The sequence below is a fragment of the Mus caroli genome, unplaced genomic scaffold (assembly GCF_978045245.1).
Source record: "Mus caroli unplaced genomic scaffold, Mus_caroli_1 scaffold_13, whole genome shotgun sequence".
NCBI classification, from domain to species: domain Eukaryota; kingdom Metazoa; phylum Chordata; class Mammalia; order Rodentia; family Muridae; genus Mus; species Mus caroli.
Window position 1 is genome coordinate 49186800 of NW_028227268.1, and position 20848 is coordinate 49207647.

The following is a 20848-nucleotide window of genomic DNA, read 5'->3' on the forward strand; positions in this document are numbered from 1 at the left end:
AAACCATCCAGTGGGAAAAAAACACAGCATTTTCAACAAATGGTGCTGGCACAACTGGCGGTTATCATGTAGAAGAATGAGAATTGATCCATTCTTATCTCCTTGTACAAAGCTCAAGTCTAAGTGGATCAAAGACCTCCACATAAAACCAGAGACACTGAAACTTATAGAGAAGAAAGTGTGGGAAAGCCTCAAAGATATGGGCACAGGGGGAAAATTCCTGAATAGAACAGCAATGGCTTGTGTTGTAAGATCAAGAATTGACAAATTTGAACTCATAAAATTGCAAAGCTTATGTAAGGCAAAAGATATTGTCAATAAGACTCAAAGGCCACCAACAGATTGGGAAAGTATTTTTACCAATCCTAAATCTGATAGGGGACTAATATCCAATATATACAAAGAGCTCAAGAAGCTAGACTCCAGAAATTCAAAAAATACCATTAAAAAATGGGGCTCAGAGCTAAACAAAGAGTTCTCACCTGAGGAATACCGAATGGCTGAGAAGCACCTGAAAAAATGTTCAACATCCTTAATCATCAGGGAAATGCAAATCAAAACAACCCTGAGAGTCCATCTCTCACCAGTCAGAATGGCTACGATCAAAAACTCAGGTGACAGCTGATGCTGGTGAGGATGTCGAGAAAGAGGAACACTCATCCATTGTTGGTGCGATTGCAAGCTTGTACAACCACTCTAGAAATCAGCCGGGCAGTTCCTCAGAAAATTGGACTTAGTACTACCAGAAAATCCAGCAATACCTCTCCTGGGCATATACCCAGAAGATGTTCCAACTGGTAATAAGGACGCATGCTCCACTATTTTCATAGCAGCCTTATTTATAATAGCCAGAAGCTGGAAAGATCCCAGATGTTCCTCAACAGAGGAATTGATACAGAAAATGTGGTACATTTACACAATGCAATACTACTCAGTTACTAAAAATAATGAATTTATGAAATTCTTGGACAAATGGATGGATCTGGAGGATATCATCTCGAGTGAGGTAACCCAATCACAAGAAAAGTCACTTGATATACACTCACTGATAAGTGAATATTAGCCCAGAAACTTAGAATCCCCAAGAAACAATTTGCAAAACACAAGAAAATCAAGAAGAAGGAGGACCAACGTGTGGATACTTCATTTCTCCTTAAAATAGGGAATAAAATACCCATGGAAGGAGTTACAGAGACAAAGTTTGGAGCTGAGATGAAAGCATGGACCATCCAGAGACTACCCCAAAAGAGTATCCATCTCATAACCAGCCACCAAACACAGAAACTACTGCACATGCCATCAAGATTTTGCTGAAAGGACCTGATAAAACTGTCTGGTGTGAGGCTATGCCAATACCTGGCAAACACAGAAGTGGATGCTCATAGTCACATAATGGATAGAATACAGGGCCCCCAATGGAGGAGCTAGAGAAAGTACCCAAGGAGCTGAAGGGGTCTTCAACCCTATAGGAGGAAAAACAATATGAACTAACCACTACCCCCAGAGCTCATGTCTCTAACTGCATATGTAGCAGATGTCCTAGTCGGCCATCACTGGGAGAAGATGCCCTTGGTCTTGCAAAGGTTATATGCCCCAGTACATGGGAATGCCAGGGCCAGGAAGCAGGATTCGATTGGTTGGGGAGCAGGGCAGGGGGAGGTTTTCGGGGCCTTTCGAGATGGCATTTGAAAAAAAAATATATATGTGTGTGTGTGTACTTAAAATATATATTTATATACTTAAATATATACTTAAAATTATACAAAATACATATGCATGTATATACATATAATATGCATGTATATATTTTATATACATTATAAGGTATAAATATAACACCCAAAACCATATAATGTGTGTGATGTGTGTGTGTATACATGTGTGTGTGTGTGTGTGTGTGTGTGTGTGTATACAGCATTGTCATCTATCGTGTCACTATATATATATAGTGACACGATATATATATATATATATATATATATATGTGTGTGTGTGTGTGTGTGTGTGTGTGTGTGTGTGTGTATATATATATAATGCTGTTAAGAGGAACCACAGACCAACACAAAGCTGATGATAAACCTGAGAAACATCCTGTCAAATGTTATATATATATATATATATATATATATAATTATTTTAAACAAAAAGGATACTTTGACACTATTTTATGCATAGCCTCTAAAACTCATTAAATGTCTTATTGCTACAGATATGATTTCAAAAAATATATTATATACCTATGGAGGAAAATTAACAACATACTATTGCTCCTGATTTGAGTGGAATTGCTTTGAGTGTCTCTCCATGCAGAATGCTATTGTTTCCAGGCTGGTCATAAACCACCTGTACTATCCCTAGTCTGTCTAGAAATGACTACATAATGTATTTTACTAAGGCCTTTTCAGAATCTGCTGAGATGATCCTGTGGTTTCAATGTTGTAGCTATTCATTCACTTTATTACCCTTATTGATTAACTTTTGTTGAAATATCTGCATCTCAGAATTGAAACCTACTTTAAAATGGTAGATAATCATTTATATATGTTTTTAGTTAATTTTCAAAATACCTTACTCCAAATTTTAGCATTTAGAATCATATAAGATTCTTAGACACATACATCTTTTTAGTTTTTGGATCAAATTCATGGTGACTTCTTAAAAAAAGAAAAGATATTGAAAAGTTCCTACATTGGAGAAAAAGTTAAAGAAACTAGACTTTAGTCCTAACTTGATGGTCTAGTAAATCTCTACCCTGAATCCATCTGGCCATGGGCTTTCTTTAGTTAGAAGGCAACTTCTTTTTACATCAGAGAATTTGAGTTGGTTTAAAGGGAAATTTTCATCTTGATTCAATGTCTGGAAGCCATCAGTACAACATTCTTTTCGGTTTCATGAAATGTTTCATTCCTTTAGGTGTTAAATTTTTTAGGTAATGAATGGAGCTAGAAACAATCCGTATGTATGAGGTACACCAAGAAAACAAACTGCAAGGTGTCTTTCATTTGCCAGGTTAGTGTTTAACATTTGGGTATTTCTGTTATATTTAGAATATCTATAGTGGATAGGTACCTAGTTAGGTACCAGAATACACTTGTTTATTTTTTTTCATAGAAGAAAAAACAAAAGACAGTTTCATAAAGGAGAAATGAGTTCAAGATAATATCAAGAGATAGGACATAAAATAGAGATGAACCATAATGGAGATAATAACTGTACAGAGCCATTTTTAAAGTACCATTTGTACTTCCTCTGTTGGAGGGTGTCTTAGTCAGGGTTTCTATTCCTGCACAAACATCATGACCAAGAAGCAAGTTGGGGAGGAAAGGGTTTATTCAGCTTACAATTCCATAGGGCTGTTTATCACCAAGGAAATCAGGACTGGAACTCAAACAGGTCAGGAAGCAGGAGCGGATGCAGAGGCCATGGAGGGATGTTCTTTACTGGCTTGCTCATCCTGCTCTCTTATAGAACCAAGACTACCAGCCCAGAGATGGTCCCACCCACAAGGGGCCTTTCCCAATTGATCAGTAATTGAGAAAATGCCTTACATTTGGATCTCATGGAGGCATTTCCTCAACTGAAGCTCCTTTCTCTTTGATAACTCCAGCTGTGTCAAGTTGACACACAAAACTAGCCAGTATGGGTGGGGGAGTTATACATGTATTCAGGGGAGCTTTGTAGAATACATTTTCTACCAGTTGTCTTTTGAATATTGAATGTAAGTCATAAGATTGCAATGCAAGCAGCTCTAACTTATGCACCATTTCTCTGGTTCACGATAAATACTGTTTAATGTCATATGGAAATTTTCTATTACAGAAACTTCCTATCACATATACATATGAACTGCTGTTTAAATGACATTGTCATAAATTAGAACAGACAATACAAAGTTACATATCACATTCCACTATACATAGCACATAGTACAGGAAATGTGTTGTAGCGTTTTAAATTATAGGCCAAATGACTATAGTCCACTGAAATAGGACATGTAATTCCAAACACATTTATTTTCACTCCAGACCTGAGGGCATGTGAACACTGCCAACGACAATAAATACATAAAGCAGCAGAAATATTGAGCTGCATATTAAACTGAATTTTTTCATTCCTATATATATATGTGTGTGTGTGTGTGTGTGTGTGTGTGTGTGTGTATTCATTGTATATTTAGGTACTACTTGGCTATAGGGAGACAAAATTAATTATTTGTCTAACCCAGCTACTTAATCTGTGATGTGCAATGCTGACCTTACTATTAGATATGCTCACTGGTGTAAATAACACCATAAATGCTTTGGTAGAACCTATCACAGTTTGATTGGCATCATGGTGGCTCTGTGAGTTAAAACCTATAGCTGACACTGTTTCTGAAGACCATAATCTGAGACTAAAAAGGTCCAGGCTCCTATATTAAAATCTACTATTATTCCTACAAATAAAATTATAATAATATGACTCATAAAGATACATTGTTTTTTCAGCAGATCTGTGCATCAATCAACCTTCAATACAGAAGGTTAATATGGAGGGCAACAACTGGGAAAGTTCAGAAATTGAGAGACATTTTAGCATTGGGTCTTATGTAGCTATCTTTATCATATCTCTCCTATCAATGCTCAGGGGCCAATGCAGAAGATGAGACAGAATGATTGTAAAGGGCAGAGGATATGGATGGTGCTAAATAAACATCATCTCAACACATAAGAGTAATGCCTATAAACTCACTGAGAATGTGACAGCATCCACCAGACCAATACAAGTTCAACACAGATACAAACCCCAGCTTTGAGAAGAGGAAATAGGTAGAAAGTGTCACACAAGGTAAGAACCTATCCAAACAACACAGGATTTTGGGAGAGAATGGGGTTTATTTCAGTTCACATATCCTAAACATGGTCCATCATGAGGGGAGTCAGGAGATCAGGGCAGGAACTCAAGGCAAAAACTGAAGCAGAAGTCATGGAAGAGTGCTAGCTATTGGCTTGTTTCCTCTGGCTTGCTCTACTTTCTTTTTGTCTTACCCAGGATGGTCTAACTAGGCCGGGATAGCACTATCTACAGAGATCTGAGCCCCACCTCCCCATCTAGCATTAATCAAGAAAATGCTTCCATATGCATGCTTACAGAACATTATGTTACATTTTCTTTTTCTTTTCTTTTTTCTTAGAAAGGAATAACAAGTTTTATTCTATAGCACAATATTGGGTCTATCAATCATATTCCATAGATTATGTTAAGAAAAAGTTTATAGTACAAATCTGACTCCATGCTTAAATACATTTTTGGCCCTCTTTTTTTCTTTTATTTCTTTTGAAAGAGAGAGAGTCAGAGACAGGGTCAAAGACAGAGAAACTGTGATATGGAGTAAATGTGGGGAAAGGACATGGTCTGCAAGAAGATGAAAGAGAAAAATATGAGCGAAACATACTCTATAAAATCCTTTACAAGGGTAATAAATAAATAACCACTTAAATATACTTATCATATACATGCAACAAAAATGATGATAGTAATTTGAAAATACAATAATTTTCTACTACCTCATAAGATGGGTATAATACACTGCATTTCAGACAACAACTATTCAAGTAAAAAAGACAAAATTGACATAAAAGCCATGGTGTACTATTTCTCTAGTTCATTATTCTAGTTCATTATTCTTGTCTAATCATACTTCAGAATTAGATTTCTCCTTGGTTTAGCATCATCACATCATATGTTATTTCATTTCATATTACCTAGTTCTCTTCCTTCTGTCTTTTTACCATCAACAATCCATACTTCCATACTTCCATACAGGAAACCTGAAGCAACCTAGGGACAAAAGAGGCAGACTCCATACAGTCACCCAGATCAACAAACACCAGGGATATGCAGATGGTGAAGGGCAAGCACAAGACCATAAGCAACAGAAGCCAAAATATGTGGGCATCATCAGAAAACAGTACACCCACCACAGCAAGCCCTGAATATACCAACACACCAGAAAATCAGAAATATGTCCTAAAATCCTATCTCATAAAGAGAATAGAGTCTTTTAAGGAGGATATCAACGACTCACTGAAAGAAATACAAGAAAACACAGGTAAACAGGTGAAGGAATTGAATAAAACGATCCAAGACCTAAAAGTAGAAGTAGAAACAATAAAGAAAATACAAATGGAGGTTACCTGGAAATGGAAAAACCTAGGAAAGAGGTCAGGAATTACAGATGCGAGTATTACCAACAGAATACAAGACATAGAAGAGAGAATCTTAGGTGTAGAAGATACAGTAGAAGAGATTGACACAACTGTCAAAGAAAATTCAACACATAAAAAACTACTAACCCAAAGCTTCCAGGAAATTCAGGACACAATGAAAAGACAAAATCTAAGGAAAATTGGAATAGAGGAGAATGAAGATTCCCACCTCAAGTGACCTGAAAATGTCTTCAACAAAAGCCTAGAATTGAACTTCCTCAAGCGAAAGAAAGAAATGGACATAAAGGTACAAAAAGCTTATAGAACACCAAATAAATGGGACAAAAAAAGGAAAATTTTCTTTGCAAATAATTATCAAAATACTAAATGCACAGAGCAAAGAAAGAATATTTTAAAGCTGCAAGGATAAAGGCCAAGTAACATACAAAGGTAGATTTATCAGAATTACACCAGACTTCTCAACAGAGACTGAAAGCCAGAAGAGCATGGTCCGAGGTCATTAAGACTCTGAGAGAACACAAATGCCAGCCCAGGCTACTATACCCAGCAAAACACTCAATCAACATAGATAAAGAAACCAAAATATCCCAGGACAAAACAAAATTCAAATAGTATCTGGTACAAACGCAGCCCTACAGAGGATCCTGGAAGGAAAACACCAACACAAGGAAGATACCTGCACCAAAAAAAGGACAAGATAGAAAGCATCTCAAAACAAAGTCAAAAGCAGAGAGACATAGGCACGTAAAGAGCCACCTACAAAAACAAATATATCAGGAACCAACAGTCATCTTGCTTTAATATCTCTCAATATTAATGGAATCAACTCACCTATAAAAAGACATAAGCTAACAGACTGGATACACAAACAAGATCCAGCATTTTGCTGCATATAAGAAACACATTTCAACAACAAAGACAGGCACTATCTTGGAGTAAAAGGATAAAAAAGGTCTTCCAAGAAAATTCTCCCAGGAAACAAGCAGGACTTGCCATCCTAATATCCAATAAAATAGACTTTCAACCAAAAGTTATCAAGCATGATGAAGAAGGACACTTCATACTCATCAAAGGGAAAATATACCAACAGAAAGTCTCAATTCTGTACATCTATTCCCCAAATGCAAGACCAACCAAACTCATAAAAAAAACTTTACTAAAACTCAAAACACACATTGAACCCCATACAAAAATAGTGGGAGATTTCAACACCCTAATCTCACCAATGGACATGTCACTCGAACTGAAACTAAACAGAGACACAGGAAAACTAAGAGAGGTTGTGAACCAAGTAGATTTAACAGATATCTACAGAATATTTCACCCTAAAACAAAAGAATACAACTTCTTCTCAGCACATTGTGGTACCTTCTCCAAAATTGACCATATAATTGGTCACAGAACAACCCTCAACAGATATATGAAGAATTAAGTAATCTCATGCATCCTATCATATCATCATTGCCTAAGTCTTCAATAATAGTAAAAGGCATAGAAAGCCCACATGCACACAGAAACTGAAAAATTCTTTACTTAATGATAACTTGGTCAGGGAAGAAATAAAGAAAAAGATTAAAGAATTCCTGGAATTTAATGGAAATGTTGATACATCATACCCAAATTTATGGGACACAATGAAAGCAGTGCTAAGAAGAAAGTTCATAGCACTAAATGCCCTGGTAAAGAAATTGGAGGGATCTTACACTAATAATAGCATACCTGAGAGCTCTAAAGCAAAAAGAACCAAACTCACCCAAGAGAAGTAGAAAGCAGGAAGTAGTCAAACACAGGGCCAAAATCAACCAAATAAAAACAAAGAAAACAACACAAAAAATCAACAAAACCAAAAGCTGTTTCTTTGAAAGAATCAACACCTAGCCAAGATAAATAAAGGGTCAAGAGTCAGTATCCAAATTAATAAAATCAGAAATGAAAAGGGAGACATAACAACAGAAATGGAGGAAATTAAAAAAAAAAATCATCAGATCCTACTATAAAAGCCTATACTCAACAAAAATGGAAAATCTAGGTGAAATGGGTGGTTTTCTAGTCAACTGCCCCGTACCAAAGTTAAATCAAGAATAGGTAAACTATCTAAACAAGACCATATCACACAAAGAAATAGGAGAAGTCACTAAAAACCTCCCACTCCAAAATAGCTCAGGGCCAGATGGATATAGTGCAGAATTCTACCCGACCTTCAAAGAAGCCCTGATACCATTTTTCTCAAACTATTCCATAAAATAGAAACAGAAGTAACACTACCTAACTCATTCTATCAAGCCACAATTACTCTGATACCTAAACCACACATGGACCTAACAAAAACAGAGGACTTTATACCAATCTCACTTATGAATATCGACACAAAAATACTCAATAAAATTCTTGTAAACTGAATTCAAAAACACATCAAAGCCATCATGCACCACAATCAAGTAGGCTTCATCCCAGAAATGCAAAGTTAGCTTAATATACAAAATCCATTAACATAATCTATTATATAAACAAACTCAAAGAAAAAACTCACAAGATCATCTATTTAGATGTAAAACATTATTTGACAAAATTCAACACACCTTCATGTTAAAAGTATTGGAGATATCAGGAACTCATGTCCCATACCTAACATAATAAAAGCAATTTACTGCAAACCTACAGCCAATATTAAATTAAATGGAAACATACCTGAATCAATCCCACTGAAATCAGGGACAGAACAAGAATGACCACTCTACCCATATCTACTCAATATAGTACTCAATGTTTTAGCTAGAACAATAACAAAACAAAAAGAGATCAAGGAGATACAAATTGATAAAGAAATAAAGGTATCATTATTTGCATATAATATGATAGTATACATAAGCAACACCAAAAACGCTACTAGAGTAATTCTTCAGCTGATAAACAACTTAAGCAAAGTGGCTGGATATAAAACTAACTCAAATCAGTAGCCATCCTTTATACAAATGGATTTATACAGGCTAAGAAAGAAATTAGGGGAAAATAGTACCTTCACAATAGCCACAAATAATATAAAATATCTTGGGGTAACTCTAATCAAACAAGTGAAATACCTGTATGACAATAACTTCAAGTCTCCCAAGAAATAAATTGAAGATTTCAGAAAACAGAAAGATCTCCCGTGCTCATGAATTGGCAGAATTAATATATTAAAAATAGTCATCCTACCAAAGGCAATCTATAGATTCAATGCAATACCCATCAAAATCCCAACACAGTTCTTCAAGGTCTTGGAAAAAGCAATTCTCAAATTCACCTGGAAAGGCAAAAAAAAAAAAAAAACAAAAAAACAAAAACAAAAACAAAATAGCAAAACCAAGTCTTAACAATAAAAGAACAACTGGAGGAATCACAAAACCTGACCTCAAGCTTTACTACAGAGCAATAGAGATAAAAACTGCATGGTATTGGTACAGAAACAAACAAAATGATGAAGGGAACAGAACTGAAGACCCAGAATTAAAACCACACACCTAGAGTCACTTGATCTTTGACAGTGATGCTAAAAATATACAATGCAACAAAGAAAGCATCTTTAATAAATGGTGTAGGTCTAACTGACTGCTAGTATGTGAAAGAATGAAAATATACATATATTTGTCACCTTGTACAAAGCTCAAGTCCAAGTGGACCAAGGACCTCAACATAAAACCAGATACACTGAATCTAATAGGAGAAAAGTGAGAAAGAGTCTTGAAATCACTGGCAGAAGGAGAAATTTCCTAAACAGAAATTCAATGGCTCAGGCTTGAAGATCACGAATTAATAAACACGACCTCATGAAACTGGGAAGCATCTATAAGGCAAAGGACATAGTCAATATGACAAATGAAGAACCTACAGATTGGGAAAAAAAAATCTTCACTAAGCCCACATCTGATAGAGGGTTAATATCCAAAATATATAAAGAACTCAAGAAGTTCATCACCAAAAAAAACCCAAACAACCAAATCAAAAATGGGGTATAGAACTAAACCAAGAATTCACAACTGAAGAATCTCGAATGACTGGGAAGTACCTAAAGAAATATTAGTGGTCAGAGAAATGCAAATCAAAATGACCCTGAGATTCCACCTTACACCAATCAGAATGGCTAAGATCAAAACCTCAGGTGCCAACAACACCTGTTTAAGATGATGTGGAGAAAGAGGAACACTCCTCCATTGCTGGTGGGATTGCAAACTGGTACAATCACTATAAAATCTATCTGGAGGTTCCTCAGAAAATTGGAAATAGATCTATCTGACGACCCAGCTATACCACTCTTAGGAATATACCCAAAAGTCCCCCACCATGCCACCGGGACACATGTCCACCAGGTTCATAGCGACCTTATTTGTGATATACAAAAAGATGGAAACAACCTATATGTTCCATGACAGAAGAATGAATACAAAAAATGTTGTTCATTTACACAATGGAATACTACTCAGCTATTAAGAGCAAGGACACCCTAAATTTGCGGGCAAATGGATGGAACTAGAGAATATCATCCTAAGTAAGGTAACTCAGACATAAAAGAACATGCATAGTATGTAATCACTAATAAATGGATAGTAGCCAAAAATAAAATGTACAGATTACCCAAGATACAGTCCACAGAACTCAAAAGGTCAACAAGCTGAAGAGCACAAGTGAAGACTCCTCAGTCCCACTTGGGAGAGAGAAGAAAGCAATCACAAGTGGGGAGGGAGGAAGGAAATATGGAGGGAGGGAGGAATGGAACTTGGAGGGAAAGTGGACAGGATAGGTGGGGGGTTGGGGGAAGAGGAAAACCTGATCTGGTATTGGGTGAGAGAAGACTAATGAAGCCCTGAGGTCCAGCAGAAAGATTGTAAACAGGAAACCTCAGGAAATAGGAGGTGGAGCTACACCCCAGAATGCACCAAAGACCTGGTAGGTGAGAGAATCTCAGAACTCAAAGGGAGGGACCTTAGATGAAATGATCAACAGGAGGGAGAGGAAACTTAAAGAGCCCACCTCCATCAGGAAGACTGTACATCAAGTGAGGGATGGGGTTGCCATCCCAGTCACATCTCTGACCCATAATTGTTCCTGTCTGAAAGAATTATAGGGATGGAAATGGAGAGGAGCCTGACAAAAAGAAGGTCCAGTGTTCGGGCTACTTTTGTGTCAACTTGACACAGCTGGAGTTTTCACAGAGAAAGGAGCTTCAGTTGAGGAAATACCTCCATGAGATCCAACTGTAAGGCATTTTCTCAATTACTGATCAATTGGGAAAGGCCCCTTGTGGGTGGGACCATCTCTGGGCTGGTAGTCTTGGTTCTATAAGAGAGCAGCACGAGGTACAACTTTGGCTATCTCTGGAACACAGCCTCTGTTTTCTCAGAAAACACTTCCCAGAAGATGTCACCTCAATGATGCTGGTCTCTTCTTAATCACTGATAATTTCTTAGCTCCAGCTAACTAGCATCAATAGTCCCAGTAAGGAAATGTTTTCACTAATTGAGAAAAAGTGAGGTGGGCTCGTGCTGCAGCTGGACTTGGTAATGTGTAAGAGTTACCCAGGTAGTATTGGTTTTGAAGGCATGAACGGATCATGCAGAGCAGCTGAGGCTCCGCACAGTGAGAGGCCAAAGAAGGCCATTGGTGAAGGTGCAGCCTTGGCTGTAATTGATGTCCCAAAACAGAAGGGGTCATGTAAAGGAGTTGAGGCTTGGCACCATGAAGAGAGCCTATGAGAGGCTATTGTTGAAGCCAAGTTACAGTGGAAGATAGCAGCGTTTTGGAGATGCCAGTACCATGAGATGACCACCAAGAACAGCAGCAGCAGTGGAGTACAGGCAGCTGAAGCCTAGAAGACAAGCTGTGTGCTACAAAAGACAGGGCTGGAGAAGTGACCCAAGCCCTTGGATGAGCCCAGAAGATCGTGAGTTGGAACGCAGACATTGGACAGTTGGAGTTTAATTTTTGCTTTTGATTGTGACTGTGCCCTGATATTTTTCCCTCTTGAAGGAAGAAACTATTTTAGTGGAGCCCACAGTTAAGAGACTTTTAATTGTAAAAAGACTTTGGGTTTTAAAAGAGATGGATATTTTAAGAATATGTAAAGACTGTGGGACTTTTAAAGTTATTTAGATCTTGGGGATGAATAAGAATTTAAGGGTTGAGGCTTACTAGTGATGTGTTTGTATGTCAAGTTGACAAGGCGTAAATTGTACTGGCTAATTTTGTGTCAACTTGACACAGCTGGAGTTATCACAGAGAAAAGAGCTTCAGTTGAGGAAATGCCTCCATGAGATCCAAATGTAAGGCATTTTCTCAATTAGTGATCAAGGGGGAAAGGCCCCTTGTGGGTGGAACCATCTCTGGGCTGGTAGTTTTGGGTTCTATAAGAGAGCAGGCTGAGCAAGCCAGGGGAAGCAAGCCAGTAAGGAACATCCCTCCATGGATTCTGCATCAGCTCCTGATTTCTGATCTGCTTGAGTTCCAGTCCTGCATCCTTTGGTAATCAAGAGCAGTATGGAAATGTAAGCCAAATAAACCCTTTCCTCCCCAACTTGCTTCTTGGTTTGTGCAGGAATAGAAACCCTGACTAAGACACCCAGCAAGAAGCCCAAAGTACAATCCAGGGGAGGTCCAAAGGCCTAACACTATTGCTGAGGATGTGGAAAGTTCACAAAATGGGATGTATCATGACTGCCCTCCGAAAGACCCAACAAGCAGCTGAAAGAGTCAGATGCAGATATTTGCACCTAACTAATGGACAGAAGCAGCTGACCCCTGTTGGTGAATTAGGAAAGATGGAAAGAAGCTGGAAAGAAGGGCAATCCTGCAGAAGGACTAGCAGTCTCAATTACTCTGGACCCCCAATATCTCTCAAACACAGAACCACCAAATAAACAGGATACACCAGCTGATATGATGCCCCAACACACATACAAGTAGAGGGCTTCCAGGTCTTTGTTCATTCAGAGATGATGCAGCTAACCCTCAAGAGACTGGAGACCCCAGGGAGTTTAGAGGTCAGGTGGGGTAGGTGGTGGGAGCATTCATGTGGAGACAGGGTGGGGTGTGGAGGAGGTGTGGGATGTGGAGGAGGTGTGGGATGTGGAGGAGGTGTGGGATGTGGAACAGAGAGTGAATGTGGGAGGCACAGGAATAAAATATGGAGTGTAAAAATAAATTTAAAAAATAAAATTTAAATAATGTTTAAGTAAAAAATATTCTTACCCATAGAAACCAGGTTGTTGTAATTCTCCAACATGATACTCTGTACAAAACCCTCTGGGCTGAATCCAGACATTCCCACTTATAGAGACCTCTATAGCCACATCCATGAACGTCAATACACCCTGAAATTAAAGTTCACACTATCCCCTTGTGTCTGTTGACTAAGTTCTAGAGTTGACAAAAGGAAATATTAGTTAAGTATGTAACTTGTTCTGTTATCAATAACTAATGTTAATTTTTGATTAATTATGATCTGAGAGAAAGAATGTTGTGATTTCTCTGCAAACATCCAGTAGGCCAGGAATTTGTCAACCTGAGAGTGGTGACCCTTTTGGGATCAAATGTCATGATCCCCTAATTGATCTAACGGTGATTGTGTAAGTCACCAGAAAGCAGAGATATTTATATTAGGCTTCATAGCAGTAGCAAAATTATACTTATGAACTGCAATAAAAATAAATTCATAGTTAAGGGCACAACAACTTGAGGAACTCTATGAAAGGGTTGCAGCAGTAGGAAGGCTAAGAACTACTGGCGCGGGACCTGAGACTGCATTAGTTAGGGAAGCAGAAACCGGCCTGAGTAGGGCCACAGGCCTCATCCGGCCGGATCAGCGCCGGGGTAGCTGGAGCGCAGGGTTGCCTGACACCCGCCAGCTACCCACGACCCCCGCCACAGGATTTTGGGACTGCTGGTGAGTGGAACACAGCGTCTGCCCCAGTCCAATCACGCGGGACCTGAGACTGCTCTGGTTGGGGAGAGAGAAATCCGGCCTACATAGGGCCACAACCCTCTTCCGGTCAGAAAAGCACCTGGGCAGCTGGGGCGCAGGGTCGGCTGACACTCGCCAGCTACCCACAACACCCAAGACAAGATCTTAAGACTTCTGGTGAGTGGAACACAGCTTCTGCTCCAATCCAATTGCACGTGGGACCAGAGACTGCATTAGTTAGGGAAGCAGAAATCCGGCCTGAGTAGGACCACAGGCCTCTTCCGGCTGGACCAGCACCGGGTACCGTCAGCTACCCACGACCCCCGCCACAGGATTTTGAGACTGCTGGTGAGTGGAACACAGCTTCTGCTCCAATCTTGAAACAGTGACAACAATAACAACTAACCCCAGAGATTACCAGATGGCGAAAGGTAAACGTAATAATCTTACTAACAGAAACCAAGACCACTCACCATCATCAGAACCCAGCACCCCCACTTCGCCCAGTCCAGGGCACCCCAACACACCGGAAAAGCTAGACACGGATCTAAAAGCATATCTCCTGATGATGGTAGAGGACTTCAAGAAGGACTTTAATAACACACTTAAAGAAATACAGGAGAACACTGCTAAACAGGTAGAAGACACTAAAGAGGAAGCACAAAAATCCCTTAAAGAATTGCAGGAGAACACTGCTAAAGAGTTACAAATCCTTAAAGAAAAACAGGATAACATAATCAAACAGGTAGAAGTCCTTAATGAAAAACAGGAAAACACGTCCAAACAGATGATGGAAATGAACAAAACCATACTAGACCTAAAAAGGGAAGTAGACACAATAAAGAAAACCCATATTGAGGCAACACTGGAGATAGAAACCCTAGGAAAGAAATCTGGAACCATAGATATGAGCATCAGCAACAGAATACAAGAGATGGAAGAGAGAATCTCAGGTGCAGAAGATTCCATAGAGAACATCGGCACAACAATCAAGGAAAATGTAAAATGCAAAAAGATCCTAACTCAAAACATCCAAGAAATACAGGACACAATGAGAAGACCAAACCTACGGATAATAGAAGTGGATGAGAATGAAGATTTTCAACTCAAAGGACCAGCAAACATCTTCAACAAAATTATAGAAGAAAACTTCCCAAATCTAAAGAAAGAGATGCCCATGAACATACAAGAAGCCTACAGAACTCCAAATAGACTGGACCAGAAAAGATATACCTCCCGACACATAATAATCAGAACAACAAATGCACTAAATAAAGATAGAATACTAAAAGCAGTAAGAGAAAAAGGCCAAGTAACATATAAAGGCAAGCCTATCAGAATTACACCAGATTTTTCACCAGAGACTATGAAAGCCAGAAGATCCTGGACAGATGTTATACAGACACTAAAAGAACACAAATTCCAACCCAGGCTACTATACCCAGCCAAACTCTCAATTAACATAGATGGAGAAACCAAAGTATTCCACGACAAAACCAAATTCACACATTATCTCTCCACGAATCCAGCCCTTCAAAGGATAATAACAGAAAAAAAACAATACAAGGACAGGAACCACGCCCTAGAAACAACAAGAAGGTAATCCCTCAACAAACCTAAAAGAAGACAGCCACAAGAACAAAATGCCAACTTTAACAACAACAATAACAGGAAACAACAATTACTTTTCCTTAATATCTCTTAATATCAATGGACTCAACTCCCCGATAAAAAGACATAGACTAACAAACTGGCTACACAAACAAGACCCAATAATTTGCTGCTTACAGGAAACTCATCTCAGAGAAAAGGATAGAAACTACCTCAGAATGAAAGGCTGGAAAACAATTTTCCAAGCAAATGGCATGAAGAAACAAGCTGGAGTAGCCATTCTAATATCTGATAAGATTGACTTCCAACCCAAAGTCATTAAAAAAGACAGGGAGGGACACTTCATACTCATCAAAGGTAAAATCCTCCAAGAGGAACTATCAATCCTGAATATCTATGCTCCAAATACAAAGGCAGCCACATTCATTAAAGAAACTTTAGTAAATCTCAAAGCACATATTACACCTCATACAATAATAGTGGGAGACTTCAACACACCACTTTCACCAATGGACAGATCATGGAAACAGAAACTAAACAGGGACACAGAGAAACTAAGAGAAATTATGAATCAAATGGTTCTGGCAGATATCTACAGAACATTCTATCCTAAAACAAAAGAATATACCTTCTCAGCACCTCATGGTACCTTCTCCAAAATTGACCACATAATTGGTCAAAAAACAGGCCTCAACAGATACAAAAATATTGAAATTGTCCCATGCATCCTATCAGATCACCATGGACTAAGGCTGATCTTCAATAACAAAATAAATAATAGAAAGCCAACCTTCACATGGAAACTGAACAACACTCTTCTCAATGATACCTTGGTCAAGGAAGGAATAAAGAAAGAAATTAAGGACTTTTTAGAGTTCAATGAAAATGAAGCCACAACATACCCAAACTTATGGGACGCAATGAAAGCATTTCTAAGAGGAAAACTCATAGCTCTGAGTGCCTCCAAAAGGAAACTAGAGAGAGCACACATTAGCAGCTTGACAACACACCTAAAAGCACTAGAACAAAAGGAAGCAAATTCACCCAAGAGGAGTAGATGGCAGGAAATAATCAAACTCAGGGGTGAAATCAACCAAGTGGAAACAAGAAAAACTATTCAAAGAATCAACCAATCAAGGAGCTGGTTCTTTGAGAAAATCAACAAGATAGATAAACCCTTAGCCAGACTCACTAGAGGGCACAGGGAAAGCATCCTAATTAACAAAATCAGAAATGAAAAAGGAGACATAACAACAGATCCTGAAGACATCCAAAACACCATCAGATCCTTCTACCAAAGGCTATACTCAACAAAACTGGAGAACCTGAATGAAATGGAGAAGTTCCTAGACAGATACCAGGTACAAAAGTTGAATCAAGATCAGGTTAATGATCTAAACAGCCCTATATCCCCCAAAGAAATAGAAGCAGTCGTTAATAGTCTGCCAAATAAAAAAAGCCCAGGCCCAGATGGGTTTAGTGCAGAGTTCTATCAGACCTTCAAAGAAGATCTAATCCCAGTTCTTCACAAACTATTCCACAAAATAGAAACAGAAGGTACTCTACCCAACTCATTCTATGAAGCCACAATTACTCTGATACCTAAACCACAAAAAGACCCAACAAAGATAGAAAACTTCAGACCAATATCACTTATGAATATTGATGCAAAAATCCTCAATAAAGTTCTTGCTAACCGAATCCAAGAACACATCAAAACAATCATCCATCCTGACCAAGTAGGTTTCATCCCAGGGATGCAGGGATGGTTCAATATACGGAAATCCATCAACGTAATCCAGTATATAAACAAACTCAAAGACAAAAACCACATGGTCATCTCGTTAGATGTGGAAAAAGCATTTGACAAGATCCAACACCCATTCATGATAAAAGTCTTGGAAAGATCAGGAATTCAAGGCCCATACCTAAACATGATAAAAGCAATCTACAGCAAACCAGTAGCCAACATCAAAGTAAATGGTGAGAAGCTTGAAGCAATCCCTCTAAAATCAGGGACTAGACAAGGCTGTCCACTTTCTCCATACCTATTCAACATTGTACTTGAAGTCCTAGCCAGAGCAATTCGACAACAAAAGGAGATCAAAGGGATACAAATTGGAAAAGATGAAGTGAAAATATCACTTTTTGCAGATGATATGATAGTATATATAAGTGACCCTAAAAATTCCACCAGAGAACTCCTAAGCCTGATAAACAGCTTCGGTGAAGTAGCTGGATATAAAATTAACTCAAACAAATCAATGGCCTTTCTCTACACAAAGAATAAACAGGCTGAGAAAGAAATTAGGGAAACAACACCCTTCTCAATAGTCACAAATAATATAAAATATCTTGGCGTGACTCTAACTAAGGAAGTGAAAGATCTGTATAATAAAAACTTCAAGTCTCTGAAGAAAGTAATTATAGAAGATCTCAGAAGATGGAAAGATCTCCCATGCTCATGGATTGGCAGGATCAACATTGTAAAAATGGCTATCTTGCCAAAAGCAATCTACAGATTCAATGCAATCCCCATCAAAATTCCAAATCAATTCTTCAACGAATTAGAAAGTGCAATCTGCAAATTCATCTGGAATAACAAAAAACCTAGGATAGCAAAAACTCTTCTCAAGGATAAAAGAACCTCTGGTGGAATCACCATGCCGGACCTAAAGCTCTACTACAGAGCAATTGTGATAAAAACTGCATGGTACTGGTATAGTGACAGACAAATAGACCAATGGAATAGAATTGAAGACCCAGAAATGAACCCACACACCTATGGTCACTTGATCTTTGACAAGGGAGCTAAAAACATCCAGTGGAAGAAAGACAGCATTTTCAACAAATGGTGCTGGCACAACTGGTTGTTAACATGTAGAAGAATGCGAATCGATCCATTCCTATCTCCTTGTACTAAGGTCAAGTCTAAGTGGATCAAGGAACTTCACATAAAACCAGAGACACTGAAACTTATAGAGGAGAAAGTGGGGAAAAGCCTTGAAGATATAGGCACAGGGGAAAAATTCCTGAATAGAACAGTAATGGCTTGTGCTGTAAGATCGAGAATTGACAAGTGGGACCTCATGAAACTACAAAGCTTCTGCAAGGCTAAAGACACCATCAATAAGACAAAAAAACCACCAACAGATTGGGAAAGGATCTTCACCTATCCTAAATCAGATAAGGGACTAATATCCAATATATATAAAGAACTCAAGAAGGTGGACTCCAGAAAGTCAAATAACCCCATTAAAAAATGGGGCTCAGAACTGAACAAAGAATTCTCACCTGAGGAATACCGAATGGTAGAGAAACACCTGAAAAAATGTTCAACATCCTTAATCATCAGGGAAATGCAAATCAAAACAACCCTGAGATTCCACCTCACACCAGTCAGAATGGCTAAGATCAAAAATTCAGGTGACAGCAGATGCTGGCGAGGATGTGGAGAAAGAGGAACAGTCCTCCATTGTTGGTGGGATTGCAAGCTTGTACAACCACTTTGGAAATCAGTCTGGCGGTTCCTCAGAAAATTGGACATAGTACTACCGGAGGATCCAGCAATACCTCTCCTGGGCATATATCCAGAAGATGTCCCAACCGGTAAAAAGGACACATGCTCCACTATGTTCATAGCAGCCCTATTTATAATACCCAGAAGCTGGAAAGAACCCAGATGTCCCTCAACAGAGGAATGGATACAGAAGTTATGGTACATTTACACAATGGAGTACTACTCAGCTATTAAAAAGAATGAATTTATGAAATTCCTAGCCAAATGGATGGACCTGGAGGGCATCATCTTGAGTGAAATAACACAATCACAAAAGAACTCACACAATATGTATTCACTGATAAGTGGATATTAGCCCAAAACTTAGGATACCCAAGATATAAGATACAATTTGATAAACGCATGAAACTCAAGAAGAATGAAGACCAAAGTGTGGACACTGTGCACCTTCTTAGAATTGGGAACAAAACACCCAGGGAAGGAGTTACAGAGACAAATTTCGTAGCTGTGATGAAAGGATGGACCATTTAGAGACTGCCGTATCCAGGGATCCATCCCATAATCAGCTTCTAAACGCTGACACCATTGCATACACTAGCAAGATTTTGCTGAAAGGACCCAAATATAGCTGTCTCTTGTGAGACGATGCCGGGGCCTAGCAAACACAGGAGTGGATGTTCACAGTCAGCTATTGGATGTATCACAGGGCTCCCAATGGAGAAGCTAGAGAAAGTACCCAAGGAGCTAAAGGGATCTGCAACCCTATTGTTGGAACAACATGATGTACTAACCAGAACCCCTGAGCTCTTGTCTCTAGCTGCATATGTATCGAAAGATGGCCTAGTCGGCCATCAATGGAAAGAGAGGCCCATTTGACTTGCAAACTTTATATGCCCCAATATAGGGGAATGCCAGGGCCAAAAGAATGGGAATGGGTGGGTAGGGAAGTGGGGGGCGCTATTGGCGACTTTTGGGATAGCATTGGAAATGTAATTGAGGAAAATATGTAATAAAAAATATTAAAAAAAAAGAACTACTGCAATACACTCTCAGACTTATTATATAAGTTATTTATCATATTCTTATTATATAATTTAATATATATAATTGTTATATATTATGTATTATACATCCATTGTATACAATAAATATTATGAACTTTTATATGTATAATTTATAATAAGTTACATAACTTATTGTATAACAGAGAAGTCATATGGAAAAATAGTTCTGTAAATGTGAGTTGGCACAGTGAAGGTTTGGGTGTTTGAACTATGAAGATATTTCTGTAAGAACAGTTATCCTTTCCCAAACCCAAGTATGCTTTTACCTGTGAAGAACACATCTTTTCTTCACCTTCAGAATAAAACGTTTCACAAAAGTTTATACTAAAATTTCACTTTCCGGAAGCCACTCTTTATTCAGAGGCAGCAGGTCCTCCCTGTCCCTGGTAAAACTGAGAAGTGGAAAGCAGGAATCAAATCTCTAACAAGCCTTCTCCAGGGAACAGATGTAGGAATGATGAGCTTTAATAGGCAGGAAAACAGATTTTCCTTTCCTGCATCAGGTGCTCTG

General features: G+C 38.5%; 1 pseudogene; it reads right to left on the reverse strand.

Annotated features, from left to right (window-relative positions):
- The window catches only part of LOC110304518 (uncharacterized), an 89699-nt pseudogene that overhangs the window by 66675 nt on the left and 2176 nt on the right, over positions 1–20848 (reverse strand).